Source organism: Dendrobates tinctorius, unplaced genomic scaffold (assembly GCF_039654945.1).
Source record: "Dendrobates tinctorius isolate UK_male_01 unplaced genomic scaffold, ASM3965494v1 ptg000173l, whole genome shotgun sequence".
NCBI lineage: Eukaryota > Metazoa > Chordata > Amphibia > Anura > Dendrobatidae > Dendrobates > Dendrobates tinctorius.
Window position 1 is genome coordinate 5,166,581 of NW_027361840.1, and position 19,725 is coordinate 5,186,305.

General features: G+C 45.7%; 1 protein-coding gene and 1 long non-coding RNA gene across 2 annotated transcripts in view; one reads left to right on the top strand and one right to left on the bottom strand.

The window, feature by feature from the left end:
* Positions 1-19,725, bottom strand: part of LOC141053955 (uncharacterized) — a 56,935-nt gene that overhangs the window by 19,089 nt on the left and 18,121 nt on the right. The gene's annotated exons all lie outside the window — the stretch shown is intronic.
* The window catches only part of LOC141053979 (uncharacterized), a 60,063-nt gene continuing 53,393 nt past the window's right edge, over positions 13,056-19,725 (top strand). The window contains exon 1 of the long non-coding RNA XR_012221321.1: positions 13,056-14,225. This is a non-coding gene — a long non-coding RNA (uncharacterized lncRNA). The remainder of the gene's footprint in view (positions 14,226-19,725) is intronic.

The following is a 19,725-nucleotide window of genomic DNA, read 5'->3' on the forward strand; positions in this document are numbered from 1 at the left end:
ACGTTTCCCATTAACCCACATGACCTGTCGATGCTGTTGTCGATTATCTGCCCGGGCTGCCTGCACGGGGTCTACTTCATGCAGCACTTCCTCCATCTCTTCCACCCCTTGGTCAGTCATAACCCCCAATGCCGGGTCAGCTTCGCCTTAGTAGCAGTGTACAGCATCCCGGCTGAAGGTAGCTGTTCCCGCCTTTGGCCACTGGGTATGCTGAGTCCGTTTGGAACATTGTCTTTGCAGGTGGCCCAGCTGACGGCAGGTGTGGCATCGCGTCCCAGGGGGACTGTGGTAGGCCGAGTTTCTAGCTGGTCCCCCTACAATCTTCGTTGGTTTGGGGCCCTCCAGGTCCATGGGCGGGCCCCTAGTGACCATCATTGATCCGGACAACTGTGGCCTCCTGGCATCATGATCTTCATCGGCCAGACAAGCGGCTTCCTCAAGAGTCGTTGGCCGCCTGTCCCGAAGCCATACCTGTGTCTCGGGGTTTAGTCCATTAAAGAATCATTCTAACAAGAGCTGGAGGACGTCCTCCTTAGTGGTTGCTTGGCTCCCTTGTACCCACTGTAGCAGTGACCGCCGTAATTTACAGGCCCATTCAGCGTGGGTATCGGTTAAGCGTTTTATAAGTCTGCGGAACTTTTGGCGGTATGCCTCTGGTGTCAGCGCATACCGGGCCAAGATCACTTCTTTGATCCACTCATAATCCATACAGTCCTCATTAGGTACCGTGCGATAGGCGTCCGCTGCCCGGCCTGTCAGCTGGCTGGCCAGAATCTGAACCCGTTCCTCCGGCTTCACTTGATGAAGGGCACACTGCCTCTCAAAGTCCTGCAGAAAGCCATCAATGTCTTCCTCTGCCTCCCCCAACTGTCGGAAGGCATTATACTGGATCTTTTTGTGGCTTACTGTTGAAGATACCTGGTCGAAGGCCAGAGCTCCCCCTGCTCGCTGACTCTCCTCTCTCTGCTCTGCCATCTCCATCTTGGCCAGCTCCACTTTGGTCCGCTCTGCCATCTCCATCTTGGCTAGCTCTATCCTGGTCCGCTCGGCCATCTTTTCCTTCAGATCAGTACGCACATCAGCCATCACCTCTCGTATGATCTCTACCGCAGGGTTTGGGCCATAGAATGCCAATCTGTTCTTTACCTCCCTCTGGAATTCGGTCTCCTCCACGTTCACATTGGGGGGCGCTGCACTGTCGTGATCCATGATGGCTGCTATCAAATCCGCTTTTGTTTTGTTGCTGGCGATCAACCCTCAGGCTTCCACCAGATCTTTTAATGTAGTCCTCTTTAACTTCTGGTAGTTGTTTTCCATTCATTCCTTTCCTCCTGTAGAAGGGGTATCATATCCCGCCGCTGCCACCAGTGTATCGGGGTTTACCAAGCTGGGGTACCTCTTTCAGTGCCACCCCGTGTTTTCGGAGGTCCGCTCTGCGTTGGCTGGAGTCTGAATGAATGATGCTGGCTGGAATTCCTTGGTTACATGGGCACATATAAAAGATGACTGCTTCTCCATGTATTTCCAGTCTGACAACACTTTACTCACAGGACACAGAATATATCACACAGATACAGAGGGCCGGCCAATAGAAAAGCGGCAGGCCATACATACATTACAAAAGTCGCAGGTGGCCGGAGCCTGCCGATGTTTACTGTGGGGATTACAAAGGTGGGGGGAGGGAGGACAAAAGGAGAATATCGTGTCTCCTCTGTCCAGGGGCACAGCCTGTGAACTGATGCATTAGGGACATGCATCTCGCATGGAACCTATTATACATACATATAACTTCACAATATATTCTGGGTGCTGAGTGGTTCTGTAACACGTAACAACACCAATCTCTCCTTCACCTCCCATATACAATCTCTTGCCCGCTCTTGCCCTTTACACCTAAAGAACATCTCTAGAATCCGCCCTTTTCTCACCATGCAAACAGCAAAAACCCTCACTCTCGCCTTGATACACTCCCGCCTGGACTACTGCAGCACTCTATTAATTGGCCTTCCCCTCACTTGACTTTCCCCTCTCCAGTCCATCCTCAATGCAGCAGCCAGGGTCGTCCATCTGGCTAATCAGTACTCGGACGCGTCCGCTCTTTGCCAGTCCTTACACTGGCTGCCCATTCATTATAGGATCCAATTCAAAGTACTTGTTCTCACCCACAAAGCTCTTCACAGTGCGGCACCTCCTCCCTCTTTTCTGTTTATCGGCCTAGCCAATCGCTGTGCTCTGCAAATGACTTTCGACTAACCTCTACACTAATCTGTACCTCCCACTCCCGACTCCAAGACTTCTCCAATCCAATCCTCTGGAATTCTCTCCGGACTATCCACAATCTTCCAGGTCTAGATCAACCAAAGGCACGGAGACAACTAATGTTTCCTACTAGGGGAAATCAGGCGGTAAAACGGAAGTTCATACTCCCTATTAAACAAGATAAAAGGGATAGGAAGACTAATATTGAGGTAATTAACCTGTCAAAACACGTTCTTACTGTGGCTCAACTTGAGGTGCTCTCCAGGGACCTCACCTTCTCCCCCACTAACAACTATGACTCTTTTACAGCCATAAAAGATTTATATCTATTTTCTAGAAAGCTGATTCTTAAGAAGCTGTATGTGAAGGGAAACAGTGACGAACAGCAGATTGATGTTATGGAGGAGGAGGCATTGCAGGCCCTGGAGGAGCTATTCAATGAACAAACTTTGGCATCACAAGGTATGTTCCCACAGTTCCTCTATCCACGTTCCACTCGCTTTCCCCCCTTGTCATTATGTCCGGCAGTTGACATCTTCACGAAACTAGTCATGGAAGACTTTAAGTGTATCTCCCACAAACGGAGACTGGATATCCTCACGGCTGTACAGCTTGCAGCCTTGAGAGAATTACAGTCCCTTGAGGACGTTGTTATAAAACCGGCAGACAAGGGGGGAAACATAGTGATTTGGCCACAAGAAATGTATGAGAGGGAGCCGTTTAGACAGTTGAAAGATAAAAAGATATACCTCAAGTTAGACTGCAATCCCCTGAAAGCCTTTTCGTCAGAGTTAGAAATGATCCTCAATCAAGCTTTCGAAAAGGGTGTGATCCCTAAAAAAATCTATGATGGACTGCTAACCAGCTGCCCCAAAATACCCACTATATATTTTATGCCAAAAATACACAAAAACACGGCTGAACCACCGGGGTGCCCTATTGTGGCGGGCATAGGAGGGCTATGCAAGCCGGTTTGCAAATTTATTATTATCTCAAACTTTTGGTTGAGGCTCTGCCCTCCTATGCCCATGACACAATGGACGTTTTTGCCAGAATTGATGGCATGACTCTGGACCATGATAGGTTACTAGTGACTGTGGATGTTGAATCGCTGTATACATGTATTCAGCATCAACACGGTCTGGAGGCATGCCGTTTGTTTTTGGATAACTGCAACTGGGATGGCCCTCTCTGTGAGCTCATTCTTGAACTTTTACAGTATATTTTGACTCACAATTTTTTTGTTTTTAGGGAACGTTTCTATTTGCAGCAGTGCGGCACTGCAATGGGGGCGGCCTGTGCGCCTTCCTTCACCAACCTCTTCCTGGGTTACTGGGAGAGGGAGGTTTTTTGGGGGGAGGGCGCCCAGGCCGCCGATCATGTGCAGTGCTGGTTACGGTACATCGACGATGTACTCATCGTCTGGCAAGGTACCGAACAACAACTGCATATGTTTATGGAGGGGTTAAATCGTAAACCCTACAATATTAGACTAACTTATTCCTTCAGCATAAAGGAGGTGGACTTTCTGGATATTAAGTTTCTAGTAGACGAACATTTACAACTACAGACGGATATATACTGAAAGCCCACCTCAACAAATTCATTACTTCATGCAAGTTCGTGTCATCCAGGAGCCACGGTGAGGTCCATCCCAGTGGGACAATTTCTCAGATTGAGGAGAGTATGTTCATCGGATTCAAGATTTGAGGATCAAGCTGCTGATCTCCGAGAGAGATTTAGAATGCGGGGGTATGGTAATAGATGTGTAAGATTTGGCTAAACGAGAGCAAAAAGAAGTCAGCGTACATCTTTACTACACTCTCAAAGTAGAAAAAATAGGGAAGGACGGGACCAAATTAGGTTTATATCTACCTTCAAAGGCAAAAGGTCGACAATGAGGCAAAGTCTCCAACGTCACTGGAGTATTTTGAAAACTGAACCAACTTTAACAACATTTTTACCCGAACAACCACTCATGACAGCAAGGAGAGGCCAAAATTTGGCTGACCTCCTTGTACACAGCCACTATGCACCAGTAATAAAAAATCCCTTTAATTCAAGAGGACGTCTACAAGGATGTTACCCGTGTGGAAATTGTGTAGCGTGTAAAAACATCATGCAGGCTACTACTTTCACCTCGGCTGACGGACGTCAGCAATTTTCAATACGGCAGTACATCACCTGTACCACAACACAGGTTGCGTACTATGCCACTTGCGGCTGCCAAAAGATATGTATTGGCTTGACGTCACGCTAACTTAAAATCCGTACAATGGAACATGTACGAGATATCTTGGCTGCTGCCTCTGTCACAGACCTCTCTGTCCTAAAAACTATACCAAAGCATTATAAACAGTTTCACCAGAGTAACCCAAAAACTTTTATGGTCAGAGGTATCCAACATATTCAAAGAATGTAGGTGGATTACCATCTTGGGGACAATGTCACCTCATGGTCTAAATGAGTCACAGGGGTTTGCTTCCTTCCTTTTTGGATTCCCTAGTTCTTGTATATGGGGATGTTTTTATCCCCTGATTCCTAGTTCCACCATGATGGCTTTATCTTTAATTTTAACATTTGTTTTTAAACAGTGTTGTTGGTTTTTAATTGTATTACTTTTCATTTCTTTAGTTCTACTCATTGACTAATTACACCAGCTCTGGTATAACGGTCCCATGATGTCTCCCTATATTGTCAACTAATGCGGTCTTGGGAAGCTGATTTGTAACATTCTGACAGAAGATTACATCCGGAAAATTCCTAACTATAATTAATATCATGTGGAATTATTTGGATTTAGTTTAATAATGGACAATTTTTTTTCTTATCGGTGAACAATATGTCATGTCATGATTAATATTTGATGCAATGTGGTATTATATGAATTGAGTCTCTGTATTCTGCAATAATCTTTTTGCCCTTTTCCTAGCACAATGGATTTGATTAGCTCTTATTATGAAAAACATTTTCTGACAAGGTATCGTTTTTAAAGTGCTTAGAATAGGTTCTCTTTCTAAGATTATTGATGCTATTTGAGACTTCATAGATGCAGTACATCAAAAGTTTTTTACTTGGTAGAACAGGGTATGCCTTAGGTACTAATGTGTGTGGCACACTAAGAGTTAATTAGCAAAATGATGAAATGATTTCACTAATTTTTGGTGTCTGTATTTCAGTTACCTATTGCACATCTGTTTAGATACATGATTTATTTGTTTAGCGCATTTGCGCGCCCCCCCTTTTTCTATTTAATCTATATCTGTATAAGGCTTCCATAAAAGCGCTTCTATATAACTTGCTATTTAGCAGCTGATATCCGGCTCTGATTGCTTCATTGCCACTGCGCATGTGCGCTCTCCTCTGTGTGCTTCCCTCATGCGTCTCTTCATTACTCCCGGCTCTGCTGGGCTGCGTGGTGATGGCTTGGCGCCAGCCGCCCCACGTGGTCCAGATGACCGGGGGAAGTTGATATGCTATTGATTTAGAGCGTCCAGGGGAGGCGCATTGGTTCAGCTACTATTGGCTGCAGATTTACAGCGTTCAATCTTTATTGCGCTGTCATTGGCTGCAGACCTACTGACCCGGATATTTAAACGGGAGCCTGAAACCTATTAAGCCACACCCCCTGAAGAAGGAAATCCACACCAAAACGTGCGTTGGGGATCAGGCTGTCTGCTTCCACCTAAACATGACGGGTAATGATCTATTTTAGTCATTTTTTACATTAGAAACGTCACTATATGGCTATGTAGTTTCAGACTTAACTTATTCCCTGGGATAGGGGTTCTTCTTCTTATGACTACCTATGCGCTCTATGGGTCTGACCAATAACTGACGCTGCTTAGGATAATAATAATAATAACAATAATCTTTATTTATATAGTAAGAACATATTCCGCAGCGCTTTACAGTTTAACAGTTTCAAAACACAAGTCATAAGTAACAACGTTAACAATAATTGAAGCAAAATAAGACGAAATGAGATGACCCTGCTCGTGAGAGCTTACAATCTACAATGAGGTGGGGGAGATACAAAGTACAGGTGTGTATTTACAATTGTGTATTTACAATGAAGGTCCATCCATCTTGAGGGAGTGAAGGATGGATGGAGATAGTGAATGGGCTACACAAGCACACTTACACAGAGAATGACTTTGATTAGTGAATGTGATAGGCCGCTCTGAACAGGTGTGTTTTGAGGGATCGCCTAAAACTATGCAAATTGTGGATAGTCCTGATTTCTTGGGGTAGAGCATTCCAGAGGATAGGAGCAGCACGGGAGAAGTCTTGGAGTCGGGAGTGGGAGGTACGGATTAGTGCAGAGGTTAGTCGAAAGTCGTTTGCAGAGCGCAGCGATCGGCTAGGCCTGATAGACAGAAATGAGGGAAGAAATGTAAGGGGGTGCCGCACTGTGGAGAGCTTTGTGGGTGAGAACAAATACTTTGAATTGGATCCTATAATGAATGGGCAGCCAATGTAAGGACTGGCGAAGAGCGGATGCGTCCGAGTACCGATTAGCCAGATGGACGATCCTGGCCGCTGCATTAAGTATGGACTGGAGGGGGGATAGTCGAGTGACGGGGAGGCCAATTAATAGAGCATTGCAGTAATCCAGGCGGGAGTGGATCAATGCAACAGTGAGGGTTTTTGTTGTTTCCATAGTGAGAAAAGGGCGGATTCTAGAGATGTTCTTTAGGTGTAAGCGGCAAGAGCGGGCAAGAGATTGTATATGGGATGTGAAGGAGAGATTGGTGTCAAACAAAACACCCAGACAGCGTGCCTGCTGCCGGGGTGTTATTGTGGTACTATCCACGGAGAGGGAAATGTCAGATTTAGGGAGGTTAGTAGGCGGCGGGAGCAGAAGAAGTTCAGTTTTAGAGAGGTTGAGTTTCAGATAGAGAGTGGACATGATATTGGAGACTGCGGACAGACAGTCACTGGCGTTCTGTAGTACAGCGGGGGTGAGGTCGGGGGAAGATGTGTATAGTTGTGTGTCATCAGCATAAAGATGGTACTGAAAGCCAAATCTGCTGATGGTCTGTCCAATTGGGGCTGTGTAGAGAGAGAAAAGAAGGGGACCAAGGACTGAGCCCTGAGGTACCCCAACAGCAAGAGGAAGAGGAGATGACGTGGAGCCAGAGAACAAAACACTGAAGGAGCGGTCAGACAGATAGGAAGAGAACCAGGAGAGAGCAGTGTCCTTAATGCCTAGTGATTGGAGCCAGAGAGTAGGAGATGGTGGTCAACAGTATCGAAAGCTGCAGATAGGTCAAGAAGAATGAGCAGAGAGTGGTCACCATTACGTTTTGCTGTCAGAAGGTCATTGGTCACTTTGATGAGTGCAGTTTCAGTCGAATGTAAGGGGCGGAAGCCAGACTGTGAAGGGTCTAGAAGGGAGTGAGTGGAGAGGTAACGGGTAAGGCGGGAGTAAACTAGGCGTTCCAAAAGTTTAGAGAAGAAGGGGAGATTGGAGACTGGTCTGTAGTTGTTTGTGCAGGATGGGTCGAGAGCAGGTTTCTTTAGTAATGGAGTAACAATGGCGTGTTTGAAGGAGGATGGGAAAATGCCCGAGGAGAGGGAGAGATTAAAGATTGTAGTTAGGTGGGCTGTGACGACTGGAGAGAGAGACTGGAGGAGATGTGAGGGCATGGGGTCGGTAGTGCATGTAGTCGGACGAGAAGAAGAGAGGAGTCTGGAGACTTATTCTTCTGTGATGGGATCAAATGTGGAAAGTGAGCCAGGGGAGATGCAGGAAGGGATGGGAGTCACAGCACTTGGTGGTTGGGAGCAGATTTCTGGACGGATATTATCTATTTTTTCTGTAAAGTGGGAGGCCAGGTCATCAGCACAAATGTCTGTGATAGGGGCTTGTGCTTTTGGCCTGAGGAGGGAGTGAAAAGTGTCAAAAAGTTTCTTGGGGTTGTTGGCTAGTGAGGAGATCAGGGTGGTGAAGTAGGTCTGTTTGGCAAGGTGAAGGGCAGCGTTATAGGTTCTTAACATAAATTTGAAGTGGATGAAGTCTTCTGGTGTGCGGGTTTTTCTCCATAGGCGTTCAGCACTCCTGGAGCATCGCTGGAGAAGTTGAGTTTGCGATGTGAGCCAGGGCTGTTTTACTCTGTGTTTGGAGGTTCTGAGGGTGAGGGGAGCTACTTGGTCTAGGGTGCTTCTAAGAGTGTCATTGTAGTGATGAACAGCCAGATTAAGACAGGAAAGAGAGGAGATTGGGGACAGTGATGAGTGTAGGGAATCTGAAAGTGTCTGAGGGTTAATGGCTTGTAGATTTCTGAATGTGTGATAGGTAGGAGTGTGCTGGGGTGGATGAGGATTTGTGAGCGTGAAGGAGAGAATGTTGTGGTCAGAGGGTGGAAGCCGTGAGTTATTTAGGTGGGAGATTGAACAGAGCCGGCAGAAGACCAGATCAAGGGTGTTACTGTCCTTATGTGTTTCAGAGATTGAATGCTGTGAGAGGCCTAGAGAGGTGGTTAGTGATAGAAGCTGGGATGCAGATGTGGAAGTAGGGCTGTTAATGGGGATGTTGAAGTCTCCCAGGATGAGGGTTGGTAGTTCTGAGGACATGAAGTGCGGCAGCCAGGCTGAAAAGTGGTCAAGGAAGTGGGTGGGTGAGCATGGGGGCCAGTATATGACCGCTACCCTGAGGGAGAGGGGACGGAAGAGCCTGATGGTGTGGACCTCAAAAGAAGGGAATAAGAGTGATGGAACTGGGGGGATGACCTGGAAAGTGCATTGTGGGGACAGGAGTATGCCGACTCCACCACCATGTCTGTTTGGGGGTCTCGGGGAGTGAGAGAATTGTAAGCCACCGTAGGAAATGGCAGCAGGAGAGACAGTGTCAGAATCCTGAATCCAGGTTTCAGTGAGGGCCAACAGATTAAGAGAGTTGTTCAGAAAGTAGTTGTGTAGGAAAGGAAGCTTGTTACAAGCAGACCGTGGATTCCAGAGGGCACAATTAAAAGATGTAGGTGAGGGAGAGCAAGTAATGTTAATAAGATTATTATGGTTTCGATATGAGGTAGGGTAGGGGTTGAGGTTGGCGGATGGTGGACCAGGGTTGGGGGAGATGTCCCCTGAAATTAGTAGGAGTAGGAAGATAAAGAGCAGATAGTTGTTGGAATTGTAAGTGGTTTTTTTCTGTGATGTGTTTGGGCAAGATGGGCTGAGGTTTCTCAGGATGGTGAGGAGTGCGTGGGAGCTGTACATGGGAAAGGGAAGTATAGAGGGGCTGATGTGTATGAGTCGTGATGGAGGGGGGATGGGGTGGTGAATGTGGATGGCAAGGGAACACAGGAGAATAAAAATAAAGCACATGGTTAAAGGGGAGAGCAAATTGTGGGTTACCTGACTCCTGCCCTGACTAACTGCCATGTATAACTGCCGTTTTGCTGGATGCTTAGCTTCTGTGATGCTTTGCTTATGGGATGCTTGCGTGCTGTACCCCACTGCGTGCTTCCCCTTAGCAACTACTACATATATAGGCCACACTACAGGGTCAGGAGAGAGGGATTGTGGGAGCTGGTTGGGTATAATTTGGCAGCTGGGGCCAGCACACCAGGGGATGGTTAGATGATCAAAGGCACTAGACCAAGATGTGTCAATATGCTATAGCACCTTCCACCTGATAAGATCTAGAAAGGCCCCAGTCACGGATCTAAAGCAGTAAGTATTACATACAGTGCAACAAATGAATTATACCGAAGCTTTAGCAAGCACATTAAAATATGCAGCAAAATGGTAAAGCAGCAGAAGAATGGAGTTGTACCATTTGGATATATAGCAGCAGAGAATAGAGGCAGCAGAGGTGGGAAGTTGTATCATTCAGGCTGCTTGGTAGCAGTGAATGGAGTAAATACATGCAGGGTGGCTCAGTTGATTACCTGTGTGAAGAGAGATGAATGTTAATTCCATGCCATGTATAACTGCCGTTTTGCTGGATGCTTAGCTTCTGTGATGCTTTGCTTATGGGATGCTTGCGTGCTGTACCCCACACTGCGTGCTTCCCCTTAGCAACTACTTAGGACCAATATAATCTGGTGCATGGGTCTGTGGTGTTTTTCAACTTTTGTGGTCAGTGCACTGGAGGAGCCTGGGTATTTTACTTACCTTATCCTTAGGATATATTGGCAAGTTTTTACTCTGCCCAACATGTTTAAGGCTAAGTGCACACGTACTTTTTTGCCCTGTGGATTTTTCCGTGCAGAATTGAAGAAATCCACAAGTGAAATGACCTGCATTTTTCCTGCGGATTTCTTCCTTTTTTATTGTGGTTTTCTTGCGTTTTTTGTGCGGTTTTCCCCTACGGATTTCCCCCTGCGGATTTGGAGAATGGAGCAGGGGGAAAACTGCACAAAAGAAGTGACATGCTGCATATTTTGTACCACAAGAAAACCGCGCCGGAAAATCCGCAGCGTCTGCACAGCTGTTTTTTTTTTCAATTGATTTACATGCTACTGTACATCACAATGCGGATATGCAGCGTTTCTGCACTGTAAATTCCGCTGCAGATCCGCTGGAAATCTGCATCGTGTCCACATGGCCTTAATGTGGAAACAGGATGTCCATGTTACGATCCAGGGTACTTAAGTCACTTTATGATGCTCATCTACTCTTGCTAATTGTGTCTGCTCACACCTACTCTATATCTTTTCTTTTTGCATATTTATGAAAAAACTCTGTCTTTTTTTGTAATAAATAAATGTTACTATTTTTCTATACTAGCATAGACTTTGTTTCTCCTCCTTTTTCTCATTACAATTTGAGTCGCCGCTTTGATGCATCTTCTGCCTAAAAGGGTGTTATTTGCACCATCATTGGATAGCCAATAATGATTTGGAGATTTGTTGTATTATCCACAATTTGCATAGTTTTAGGCGCTCCCTCAAAACACATTTGTTCAGAGCGGCCTATCACGTTCCCTAATCACAGTCATTCTAGGTGTAAGTGTGTGTGTGTAACCCATTCACTATCTCCATCCATCCCTCACTCCTTCAAGACGGCTGGACCATCATTGTAAATACTCACTTGTACTCTGTATCTCCCCCACCTCATTGTAGAGTGTAAGCTCTCACCAGCAGGGTCGTCTTATTTTGCTTTAATTATTGTATTGTTAATGTTGTTACTTACTACTTGTGTTTTGAAATTTTTAAACTGTAAAGCGCTGCGGAATATGTTGGCGCTATATAAATAAAGATTATTATTATATTTCCATTAAAAGATGACAAACCTTAGTAAGGGTTTTTTTGTGGATTGAGTTGAAGGTTTTATCGGGACAGTTTACATTACATTTTGGATCACCTTTATCCTGCGCTCTACGCTGAACACTTACTTTTGGGTTTCTATCAAAATCACTGAGTGACGTGATTCAGATGAAACTCCAGAGGGATTTATTCACTATAATTCAGCAGCAGATTACTCTGGACTCCGTATCGCCAAAGTTCAGCGGTGTCCTTCTTTTCAGAGGTGCACAAAACTGGCCGACCGTGATTTTTTACACACTTAAAAAACCAGACACTGCCAGATCACAGGTCAAACTGCGTCCACAGTGTTTCCATCTGCCTCATTATAGGGAATCTTCCACCAAAGATTTACACAAAAACTCCGATGTAAGCGCTCAGCATAGAGCACAGGATAAATGTGTGCCGAGTCTTACTACATGTAAGGATTCCGGACTTTCCTTTGTGCCTGTTTGCCCTCATCCAAGTTGGAGTCTTGTATCTCGCCCTGTCATGGAACTTCCTGTCTGTCCTGTTATTTAAGTCCTGGTCGTGTGTTCCTCCTTGCCTGAGTATTTTGTGCTGTTGGTTCCAGAGCTCCTGCCCGTTGTGCTGGTGAACTCCCTGCTACTTCTGCTGGGTAATTGGTGGTCTGCCTCGCCTCATTCAGCTGCCTTCCATTTTCTGTGTGCTCCTGGATCCTGATTGGGGTTGCCTATTGATCGGAATACTTGGGTGCTGCCCCTCGCCTCAGAAGCTGCTGCGCTCAGTAAGAAGTGCAACTTCATATCTTCTGGACTACGTCTGTTGGGCTGTGGTGCGGGACTTGAGTGGGACTTGTCAGCCCTTCAAGGTACCTTTAGAGACATTCCCCTGTCTACGCTTCTTCTATGTATTGTTGGACTCCCACAAGCAAGTGCCGTACGGACGTGTGATCAAGATATTGGTGGGAGACTCCCTTGTTTAAGTACTGTGTGCATTGAACGACCCCCTTGCTGGATAACCACGTTTAAGTACTGTATGCATACCCACTGATATCTTTAATGGTCTTCCTTGTTTAGGTGTCTTGCGCACTCCTGCATCATATCCTTGCTGGACTGGTTCGTATTAGCAGTCGCGTCCCGCTATCCAGCTTGCTGTGATTTACTATATTGTGCTGAGCACCTCGTTTCGACTGCAGGAATATCTGTTAGTTCTGTTTACATTCCTGTTTTCTTTAAATACATCTTTTTGCTGCAGCTTTGTTCTCAGACTGATTTTATCCCACGCTATCAGATTCCTTAGTACCTACATAATTGTTACAGGATACTCAGGCCAATTAGGAATCTGCTGGGATAATGTCAACTGGGGCAAAGTTGGATCATTTGTTTTCTATGATCAACTCCTTACAAGGGGACGTATTAGCTCTGAAAAAAAGGTGGCTATCTGGGAGGCCCATTTCAGGCAGGCGCTGCAGGATTTAAGTAATCAATAACAGCATGGGCGCCTCCACCCCTGGGGCAGCTACTGCCAACTAGTCCTCCCAAGTTACCGCCGATTAGATTTAATGGTGAACGCTGCAAATTTTGTGGGTTGATAAATCAATGCATTTTGTATTTTGATGTACCCGCTGCCCATTTGTCTTGTGTATAATCATGTTACTTATCTCCCAAGCTCTCGCGTGGGTGAATCCGCTGATTGAGACTCGTGACCCTCACTTGAATAACCTTGATGATTTTCTTGCTGCAATGTCTATGATGTTTGATGATCCAAATCGTCGCACTACAGCTGAAACTGCATTGTTGTCATTACGTCAGGGTAAGCGCTCTGTTGTTGAATACGCCACTGAATATAGACGGTTGGCGGTGGATAGGGTTTGGGAGTTTATGCTCAATTACCCATTTTTAAGAGGGGACTTTCTAGTAAGATTAAGGACAAATTAGCCCATGCAGATTCTCCTCAGGAGTTGGAGGCGTTCATACAGCACTGCGTGCGCATTGACATACGTATTACTGAACGTAGACAGGAGGAATTTGCAGCCTTTAGCCGTGTCTCTAACTCTCCCCTTCCTTCTAAAGAACTTGCAGGCAAAGACTCTTGGGAAGCAGAACCAGTCCCTATGCAACTGGATGCTTTACAGCGGCGTGAGAGAGTAACGAGCGCAGGGAGCATCACTTTCGTGAGAGTTTATGTTTTTACTGCAGTCAGTCTGACCATTTCCTTATAAACTGTCCTAAGCGGCCTCGCAAGGTACTAGCCGCTGTAGGGGAACATAATAATCAGGATGAATCTGTTACTTCTGAGTCCAGCTTTTCTGTGAATGCTGTGTTTCATTCCCTAGCAATGACTGCTGCTCCCAAGACACGGAAGGATAAGGATGCACATTGTTCCCTCCTCATTAAGATCTTATTGTCGGGCCAATGGATCTCATGGGTGGCTATGGGGGATTCTAGAGTGGGGGGTAACTTTATAGACGTCACTTTTGTCAAGGAACATGGCAGATTCCACAGAGAACCACCCCAGTAGGCATGGAAATGGTGGATGGTTCTCCCCTAGTTTCTAGACCGGTGGATCAGGAGACGGCACCCCTGGAGATTTACATGGAGCCCAATCGTCGAAAAGTGCTTTCTTTTATGCTAATTTCTTCACCACATTTTCCTTTAATTCTAGGAATTCCCTGGCTTCAGGCACAGAACCCAATCATCAACTGGGAGACCAAGGAGATCACCTTTCCACAAAAGAATACACCAGTAACAGGTCAGGTAAATTCTCGGGATGCGGAATGTATCACTGGAGTATCAATGTTACCACCCATTTACAACGAATTTTCTGATGTCTGTGGCAAGAAAATGGCAGATCAGCTTCCTCCTCTTAGACCCTATGACTGTCCTACCAAGCTCCTTCCGGGGGCGGCTATTCCATTTAAAAATGTTTACCCACTAGCAGCTCCCACAAGCCTTGAAAGAATACATTCATGAGAATCTGGCTAAGGGTTTCATTCACCCCTCATCACCGGCAGGAGCACCCATCTTTTTTGGAAAAAAGAAGGAACTCTTAGACCCTGTATTGACTACCGGGAGCTCAACAAGGTAACCATTTGGAACCATTATCCTTTATCGTTAATCCCCGAATTGCTGGAGTACGACACGCCAACATTTTTTCTAAGTTGGATCTTCGAGGAGCTTATAACCTAGCTCGGATCCGCTCTGGGGATGAGTGGAAGATGGCATTTAGATGTTGTTATGGGCACTTTGATTACCTTGTGATGCCTTTTGGACTCTGCAACGCTTCGGCAACCTTTCAACATTTGGCTAATGACGTCTTTAGAGATTTGCTAGATCATTTTGTGGTAATCTATCTGGATGATATGGGCATAGCCACATGCGCAAAGTGAGCATTTCACTGCAATCCTATGGGTGCTGAATCGCCGCGATTCCGCACAAAGAATGAAGATGCTGCGTATTTTTCCGCTATGTGATTCCGCAGCTGAAAAATCCGCAGCATTAGCACATCGATGCGGAATCCCATAGGATTGCATGGGGTGCATTTTCGTAGTGTTTGTGCGGCATTTCCGCAGTGGAAAAACGCTGCGAAAATGCTAAACAAACGCAACGTGTGCACACAGCCTAACACTACGTTCTTTGGGAAGCAGAATTAACAAATCAACAGCAGGTGAAGAATTGGTTTTATTTATTATTTATTTTTTATGCCTTTCCTCGTGTGGTATAAGTCATTAGACTACTTTATTCTTCAGGTCGGTGCGCTTACAGCAATACCAGATTTAGACTTTTTGTATGTTTGGCTGCTGTCACACTAAAAGATACTTATTTTGCAAAACAAGTTTTTGCATCACAACATTTTGAGAGCTATAATTTTTCTATATTTCTGCTGACAAAGTCATGTGAGGGCTTGTGTTTTGCAAGATGAGTTGACGTTTTTATTGTTACCATTTTCGGGCAAATTACATTTTTGACCACTTTCTATTCTGATTTTTGTTAGGCGGGATGTACAAAAAACAGGTATACAGGAATTGTTTTTTTGTCAGTACGATTACAGCGATACCACATTTATATATTGTTTTATGTCTTGCCGCTTTTACACAATATAAATTATTTTATAGAAAATTGTGGGTAAACAACTTTGTTTTAAGCATGTGATGCTTATTCAAACTCACCTGTGGAAAGTGACAGGTGAGGGCAATATGAAAATTACACTTGAAAGCAGCTAAAAAGGGGAAAAATTGACTCAATCTTTGCATTGTGTGTCTGTGTGTGCCACACTAAGCATGGAGAATAGTAAGAGAAGAACTGTCTGAGGACTTGAGAATCAAAATTGTTGAACAATATCAACAATCTCAAGGTTACACATCCATCTGCAGAGATCTTCATGTTCCTTTGTCCACAGTGAGTAACATAATCAAGAGGTTTACAACCCATGGCACTGTAGCTAATCTCCCTGCACGTGGATGGCAGAGAGAGATTGATGAAAGGTTTTAACGCAGTAAATGGCCCGGATGGTGGAAAACCTCCAATCAAGGTCCAAAGTAGTTCAAGCTTTCCTGCAGGCTCAAGGTCTCAATGTGCACATGTGCCGCCTCCGGTGACCATTTTCCCGAAGCCCACATCAAGTTAGATTTGGAAACAAAATGGGGGCCATATAGGGGAGGGGGGTGGATTGCATTAAAGGGATTTTCCAGGGTTGACACAAAAGTCTACAGTCATGTCTACAGTCATTCTATAGTCTCTAGTCTGCTGAATTGTGACGGCGTGCAGTGTGCATGATTAGAGATGAGCGACTTTGCCTTTTTTCGGGTCGAGTCGGGTTTCATGAAACCCGACTTTCTAAAAAGTCGGGTCGAACGAAATTGGCCAACTATAGGGAAAAGTCGGGGTCCGACTGAAACACGAAACCCAATGCAAGTCAATGGGGAAGCAAAGTCGGCAGTGAGTGGAGGACAGGAAACACACCTACAGTGCCCATTTCATTGCTAACGACACCAATTCTTATTACTTAAGCTTGGCAACCTTAATTTACTTTATAATAATAGTATACGCATTGAAAACTGGGAGTTATTTGGCTAAAGTTGTGGGGGGGTAGGGCTGGCGCCAGGTTTTCGTGTGCCCTGGGCCAAAGAATGTCAGTGCGCCCTTTTAACACATACCACAATTCATAATGCTCCGATACGGCACAGAAATATAGGTATAGTACAATGAAAAATACTTCACTGCTTACATGACATGACTGATATCTATTTTAAATTCTACAATAGCTCAAAAAATGGGCAGTATATTACTCCATACAGTATTATGGGCACCGCATAGTGCGCTATACAGCGTAATGAGGCCCATATATTTCTCCATACAGAATAATTGGTCCCATATAATGTTCCATACAGTATATAATGAGCTCCACATAATGCTACAGTATATGTTGGTCCCCATGGATGATGCTCCACTGTCTTATGGGCCCAAATAATGCTCCAGAGTCCATATATAATGGGCTCCATTTCTAATGCTCCAGTGTATAATGGGCCCTGCAAATGCTGCTTCAGTGTCTGATGTCCCCCATTTGGAATGCTCCAGTATATGATGGGCCAAATGGATGATGCTCCAGTGTGTTATGGGCCCAAATTATGCTCCATATATAATGGGCCCCATTTCTAATCATCCAGTGTATAATGGGCCCCATAAATGCTGCTCCAGTGTCTGATGTCCCTCATTTGGAATGCTCCAGTATATGATGGGCCAAATGGATGATGCTCCAGTGTATGATGGGCCCCATATATCATTCTTCAGTGTATATTGCTCCCCAAAAAATGCTCCCAACATTTTAAAAAATTAAATACCTCTCCTCGCTGGGCACTGCTCTACTCTGGACTTCTCAGCATTGCCATTTTAAAGCTCTCTGCACTTGTACTGTTTCGGTAGAGGGCATACAGACGTGATGTCATCGCACTCTGTAACCTGAATGTCACTATCAGGAAAGGTGGAAGACGTCACGGCGGTGGAGCAGGGAGAGGTAAGTATTGCAAGTGCTGTGGCCCTGAGCAAACAGGGGGGACCCACTCGTGAGCGCCGGTACCTCATAGTACGCCAGTGTGTTATGAATGAGTCACCGGAGGAGGAAAAAACAAAAATGCAAGCTAAGTCCAGAAAACTGGAGAGGTTGGTAGCTAGCGGATTGCAGACCCCTGATCCTATTCACAACAACTAACAGTAGCCGTGGGGAATTCCTACGGTGGTCCTAGACCCCTCGTCACAGCCGGAGAACTAAATAAGCCTAAAGAAAGAAATGGGAAATCTAAACTGCCCCAGAGCAGACCCCAAAGCAATAGACAGCCCCCAAAATGTATTGACGGTGAAAACAGATGAAAACACAAACACAGACAGAAAGACAGGCTGAGCAAACGATGGGGCCCAACTAACTAGATAGGACAGGACAGAAAAGATTCTGGCTGCAATCCGCAAAAACCCCACCAAAAATGTCCCAACCGTCTGATAAGAAAAAAGACCCTGAAGTCGCTAGACTTCAAAATCACTATATCAGCACTCAGGTATATTCTGAAAACAGAGCAAAGAGATCAACTGATCAGAGACAAAAATGGAATTCAGCCAGTCCCAACAAGGGCTGGCTGAACACAAACACTAAGTAAACCAGACAAAATCTCATGGAATAATAGCAGAGCAAAAACTTAGCTTTCGTAGACAGGAACTATACTGGATGCAAGAGCTCAGAGCAGAAAGGATCACCAGCAACCCTGCAGGGCGTCGGCTGCCTTATATCCACTCAGAGATTCCGGATGTCCAATCACACTCCACCTGTTCAGATGACAGATCTTTCCCATCTAAATCAACTTCACCACCTCCCTTCACCAGCAGAGGGAGTTCATCGGACATCAAAGGTGAAGGAGAAAATGAACTCATAACACCAGTGTGTCTGATGACGAGTGGGCCCCCCCACTGTCAGAGACACTTTATTGTACTATGAGAGGCCCTGTGCCAGTCCCGTCGCCCAAGGGTGGGGCCACACACCTGTTCAGGGCAACAGTACTTGCCCGGGTGCGGCAGGTGTTGGCCCTGGGCCTGGGGTAGGAGGGGGGGCAGCCCATTTTGGGTGGTTTAAAAGATGGCATATGTTGATGTGTAGGCTGGACTTTCAGCTGCTGCAAATGGAGGAATTGGAGAAGTCAGAGGAAGAGGACAAAAGCAAGCCTTTTTTCTGGCAACCTATGTGTTATCAGGGGAGGGTGGGACAAAATATTTTAAAACCCATGCATGGTTCATTTTAATGATGGTTAGATCATCAACATTTTGGGTTGACAGACGGGTCCTTTTTTCTGTCAGGTTTGATCCAGCAGCAATGAAGACTCTTTCAGATAGCACACTACCAGCAGCGCAAGTGAGCTCTTGTAAGGCATATTGTGCCAAATCAGGCCAGGCGTCCAGTTTTGAGGCCCAATAATCAAAGGGGAATGACCGGTGAGGGAGAACCTCGATATGGGAGGCGAAGTAGTTTGTAACCATAGATGACAACTGCTGTCTCCTGTCACTTGCAATCGATTCTGTATTAGCTGTCATGTGCACAGGACTTGAGAAATCAGACCACAACATGGTCAGGAAACCCCTGTCTCCAATGGCAGTTTGGCTGTGTGCACCACGAACATCTCCCCCATTTTGCCCACTACAGCTCGTGGGAGAACCAGCTCCGCTGCTGTGTGCTGGGAATGCCTCAAACAACCTGTTTACCAGAGTTGCTTCTTTGTTAGCCAATATTAGCTCTAGGTTCTCCTATGGCATGATGTTGTATAATTTGCCTTCATAGCGTGGATCGAGGATGCTGACCAACCAGTAGTCGTCATCCCTCATCATTTTGGCAATGCGGGGGTCCCTTTTAAGGATCCGCAATGCATAGTCACACGTGTGGGCCAATGTTCCAGGTGTTAATGCTGCACTGCCAGTGGTGGGTGGAGGAGCACTTTCTGGCAAATCCACATCCCTCCAGTCACGCACAAACCCTGTACCTGACCTTGGCACGCCTACATGTTCTCTTGCCCCGAGAAGCATCCTCCTCCCCAAAATAATCATCCCCCTCATCCTCCTCCTCATCTTCCTCCACCTCGTCCAGGACAGTTCACTGACTAGACAATGGCTGACTGTCATCAAGGCTTCCATCCTCCTCCTCCTCCTTCTGTTGCTCCTCCACAGCAGATGCCTGATCCTTGATGTGCGTCAAAGTTTGCATGAGCAGACGCATAAGT